The sequence below is a fragment of the Sciurus vulgaris genome (assembly GCF_902686455.1).
Source record: "Sciurus vulgaris genome assembly, chromosome: 2".
Taxonomy (NCBI): Eukaryota; Metazoa; Chordata; class Mammalia; order Rodentia; family Sciuridae; genus Sciurus; species Sciurus vulgaris.
Genome location: NC_136462.1, coordinates 196,840,308 through 196,845,617, shown reverse-complemented (window position 1 = coordinate 196,845,617; position 5,310 = coordinate 196,840,308). Strand labels below are relative to the sequence as shown.

Here is a 5,310-nt window from a genome sequence, read left to right as displayed (position 1 = left end):
GCCCTGCAGAATTGACCAACCCTACTTCCTCATGGAGACCTTCCACAAAAAAGCACTTAGCGCCTGAAGACAGCCAACAACACCCTCCATTTCAACCATACTGCTTGATAAAGTCAAAGTCAGGATAAGCACACCCAAAACCTGTCACTTTACAGATCATGCATGATCATAAAAGCATTACATATTTCCTGCATAAATCAGAAAATATTAACTGATATTTAAAAAAATAATTTAAAATGTATCCTGAATCTCAACCCATATGTGAACACTTAACGTTCAAGTTGTCTATGGTACACACAGAGTCGTGTGTACCTACACTTAACTCGCTATTCACTGAAACACTATGTGCACACATATTTGCACATCTCTAAGCCTTGATTAGTAATACCAAGTGGTATTACTTACGTGCCTGCTCTCAATCTTTCTTGTTTAACTGTTTACTGGCCTCACACAGTGTGCCAGCTACTCTCCTGGGTGCTTAGAAGAGACTGGTAAATACATCAAAGATCTGCCATTTTGTGTAAGGAGCAGTGGATGGGCCCCAGCACACCACCCAGCAGCACAGGATCCCTCAGATCCCAGACCCCAGACCCCAGGGCTCAACCGCCTGGACACTCTCGCCCTGGGAAGAACTGCCAGATCCACCAAACTGGTTCTACTACTTTCCCTCCTGGCCCTCCATTTTTCTCAGCATTGTCCTTTCCCACAGCTATCCTCCTCCAAGTCTCCAAAGTGCTCAGGGTGTCCCCTGCTGCTTCTCCATCTGTGGCCCAGCAGTCAGGGAAAGGTCCCCTGCTCTGGGCATCTGCACACTGAACTCTGCAGCCCAGATCTCGGGCTCACTCACAGGCTTGGGAAATAAAAACACTTCAGGACACGGTTCTTCCTGTGCCCTGGAGCCTAAGCGAGGCAGGCACTTCTCCCGCTGCTCACCACCCTTGAGGAGGGAGCCAACACAGGAAGGAGAGCAGGCTCCAGTGTGCTCCTGGCCTTTTAGAGAGGATGTGAACACTCAGTGAATCCTGACCTCCTGCTCTCCTGGGAAAGCTGAGCTTGAAGCAAAAGAGTAGGTTGAGAAAATGTGGAACATGGCCCACCCTAAGAGCACGTTTGAGGGATGGGGGCCAAATTATGTGCGTACGTCGTTGGGTAGTGGGTTGAATGTGTCGTTTAGAGCTTCAAACTACCTTTCTTTTTTTTTTTTTTTTTTTTTCCTTCTTTTAGTACTGGGGATTGAACTCAGGGTGCTCTACCATCAAGTTACATTCCCAGCCCTTTTCATTTTACTTGAACACAGTGTCCAACTGAGTTGCCCAGAGTAGCCTTGAGCATGGGCTCCTCCTGCCTCAGCCTCCAAGTAGCTGGGATTACAGGTGTGTGCCACTATGTCGGGCCTCAAACTACCATTTCTTAAAGAAAGCGCCCTGTTCCCTACTAGGCACACCATCAGCATCTGCTCACAAGTCAGGTAAGGAAGGGAGGGGTGTCTAGGACCAGAAGGATACTTGGGGATGGATCCCAGCAACAAGGGGTGGGGGAGAGTTAGTGCTCATTGAGTTAACCTGCTCCATGTCAACAAGGCGGCTTCAATACAGTGATTCCTGCCTGGGTGGAGCACACTGGCCCAGCTCTCTCCAGTGCCTCTTCGGAATTCCCAAACCAGGCAGGGGCAAATGGGTCTAAACTGGATGCTTGATAGCAGAGGGAACAAAATCCTAAGTCTCTGCCTACTGGAGAAAAGACCCACTGATTTTTCTTACACCGAATCTGAATAAGTTGATCCAAGGGACATTTCATCTCCCCTACGGGCAACTTTGTGTGAGGATGTTTTCTTATCTCAGCGGGATCTGGCACTGTGTTTGTGTCAAATGCATGTGGTGTGGTTTTCTGCAGGCGATAGGAAAAAAAAAATGAAAGCAACACTTTCCATAGAATATTTACATACAAATTATATTTGGCACTTTTATAACACACTACAAAATCCTCAGTGCACTCTGATGTGGCACAGTATATTATTATAATGGGGAAATCCACATTTTTCTAATAACCAATAGTTTTTTTCATAGGATTGGTAAGGGAACTATAATCAGGAAGGAAAAAAAATCCCCCACAACTAAAGAATAAACCAAGTCTGAAATTCTGACAGCTTCTTCCAATGAAGGTTGGGCTAAATGGGCCTTTGAATTAGCTGAAACTACACTCTCTCTGCTTGGTGTGCTTGACAGAATTTTGTACAGCCGTACAGAACAAAATCATCAGAAGAGGGAGGCCGGGACAGCACAGCAAGATGGCGGGAAGATGATCTGGCCCTGGTTCCCTTCTGGGCAGAGTGGCTCTTTCGCAGCAGATGAGGGCCTGTTCTCTGCCAGAATGCTGCTTTCAGGAACCCCGTGTTGCACAGGGGCTGAGAGAAGGGACGGCAGACCTGGAGCCAAGTCAGGGTTGATGGCAAACAACCCATCCAGTGCCCCCACGTGCCAGCCACCAGGCAGCACAAGTATCAATTCCTATGATCCTCATAAGAACCTTCCCCCTGAACACGAAGTACCTGACGCACAGTGGATATTCACGTTTTTGTTCAATCCATCAATCAATTACCTAAAAATGGACACCTGGAGACATTCAGAAAGTTGTCTGTGTAAGCTCGGGCACAGTTAGCAGCCAAATAAAATCGGGCAGAAAGTGGCCGAAGCAAGCTTTATTGGAATTTGGCTCTCAGGCGAAATTTCCAGCCCCCCCGGGGTACAGGTCAGGTAGGGAGCCAGAGAAATGTGGCCCTGGATGCCCAGGATCTTTATAGGCCGGAATAGGCGGGGGTCTTGCTGAGTGACAGGTGGAGTTAAGGGAGTTAAGGGTCAACAGGTGGAGTTAAAGGTCAGTGGAGTTAAGGTTCAACAAGTGGAGTTAAGGGTCAGTGGAATTAAGGGTCAACAGGTGGAGTTAAGGGTCAGTGGAATTAAGGGTCAACAGGTAGAGTTAAGGGTCAACAGGTGGAATTAAGGGTCAGTGGAGTTTTCTTGTCCGTTTGATTGATCACCGTTTGGCGTGCTAACCTTCGTCTCAGTTGCTCGGCTCTCCCTCCTACACTTGCCCAAATTCCAACCTAACAGTCTGAAGTCATGTTGGGGCTCAAACCCAGTTCTGTTAGATGCCAAAGCCTGTCCAGTTTCCCCACTGCCTCTGCTAAACGCGAGTGTGTGTCCACAAGAAGACGACTGTGGGAAAGGAAGAGAAGAAATGAGACCAGCTCCTTTTGAGAGGAGAAGGAGGAGGTGATCTGGGCGACATAAAGATGCTCATGCGTTGTAATAATTTTGACTTCGTGAGCCCCTTCCTCCAAGATGGGGTATTAAAAGTTATATGCCTAAGTTAGAATGAAGACAAACTTAAGTTGGAGCTTTACTTTTGATTTTCAAAAAGAGTAAAGCATTTTCATGAACCCCTTAGAGGATTGGGGGTCCCTGGCACCGCAGCGGCTGTGCCTTGTGCAGAAGGGATCCCTGACCGATCTCGTGAAAACTCCATCAAGCAGAAGCACCACACACACACACACAGACGGTCATAGTACGTCCATGTCAGCAAGGTTTTGATGCTCACAACATGTACCAAGCACCATTGAGATCAACACCCCCACCCTGCCCCTGCTCAGTTAAAATTGTGTTTGGTTGCATGTACCAGAGAAAATCTAAAAGGGCTTAAGCAAAGATAAATGTTTATAGAAGTCCACAGAAGGGCATTTGGCGACTGGCCCAGCTATTGATGAAGAGTCACAAAGGACCCAGCCGAGCTCCTTCTAACTTCCTCTCTGGCATCCTCGTCCAGTGTCTTTGCTCCTCGTGAAAGCAAGATGGCCCCCACACCTCCTGGCATCTTTTGCATTCCAGGAAAGTGCCAAGGATGAGAGAGTCTGAGGCTTTGATTTATTGGGAAGCCTTCTGCAGGGAATTCTTGTCTATATTTCATTGGCCATAACTGTGTCCCACAAAACCCCAGAGATTCTGGAAAAGAAATTTTATTTAGAATCATTGCTTCCCCCAACAAAATTGGGGTTGCTACTAAGGAGGAAATGGACATCTCTCATAGGCAATCAACACTGACAGCTTCAACAACCGCCATCTCGTAAATCAAAATGCCTCTCTAGTACCAATGCATAACTAATTCTTCAGGAAAGTTTTAGCCTAGCAGAAAACCGGGAGGGTGCTCAGGTCTGAGATCATGAGCCAATCCAAGTCACTCTGCCCTGGGTCAGCTCCTGGGCAAGCTGAGAAGCTCAGGCAAAGCTGGTTGCCCACTGGCTCACATCTGCAGCACTCACTCCTGAGGGCTGTGTTAATAAATCACTTACATCCTAGTACAAGACCCTGGAACTCTCTTTTTTAGGTTACTAACAACTGGCGTGCCCGTCACACCTGCTTTGCCTGGGCTCCAGCTTGACCTTGGGTGCTTTCTCCGTGGAAGCCTTGCTGCAGATGCCACGCTGGCGGAGTGTGCCCTGGGTGCTCCTGGCCTGGTCATCCAAAACACGGCTCGTGGTGCGTCTCCTGCTGGACGTGGAGGCTCATTGAACCCTCCCACCTGAGCACAATTCTCAGTAATAAAAGTGCACCGCCAGCATTTGCGGACCAAATGACTCAGCAGAATACTCGCAGCTCTGCCGGAGGATGAGCAGGGTGAGCAGCTCTCAGGACCGAGAGGTCTCCCGAGGTGTGGGGCTCTAAGTGCTAAACCAAGAAAGCCCGGGGCTGAGCTGGAGGAGCTGGTCACAGTGGGGACCGTGCTTACGCAGCATTGGCTCAGAGCCTGTTGAACATGTCACTGTTGTTAAACAAAACTCACCCTTACCGAGGGCTAACTGGACCAGGTGCTGTCGTCCACACTTGATGTAAACTACACTGTTCAGACCTCGCGAGAACTCTACGGGGAAGGGATGACTGCTGTTCTCAATATCCAAATTAGAAAAGAGGTACAGGCTGTTTAAAAACTTGCCAAGGATGTGCATTAAGAGGAAGCCCAGTAGGGTCCCAAAGCACGGCAGTCCTACTCAAAACAACCAAAACAAAAAACAAAAAAACTTCCCAAGATGCAAGCCACCTTTCTGTCTGGGCTCCATGAGCTGAGGTCCTTCTGTTGCTTGGCAGTAGACCCGGCCCCCAACCTGCTGCATACCTGATATGCATGAGAAATTTCAGTATATAAAGCGAGTGGAAGAAGGGATTTGTGGCCAGAGATAGTTTGTCTATGCCTTATTTTCGTGGTTCTCAACTGGGGCAATTTGTCCCCCTCCGGGGACATTTGGCAATGACTGGCGAC

At 48.4% G+C, this 5,310-nt stretch overlaps 1 long non-coding RNA gene across 1 annotated transcript; it reads left to right on the top strand.

Annotated features, from left to right (window-relative positions):
- The first annotated feature begins 2,777 nt into the window (after positions 1-2,777).
- LOC306655268 lies at positions 2,778-3,657 on the top strand. Its single transcript, XR_013762248.1, has 2 exons — positions 2,778-2,898; positions 2,991-3,657. It is a non-coding gene; the product is annotated as an uncharacterized lncRNA (long non-coding RNA).
- The last annotated feature ends 1,653 nt before the right edge of the window (positions 3,658-5,310 follow it).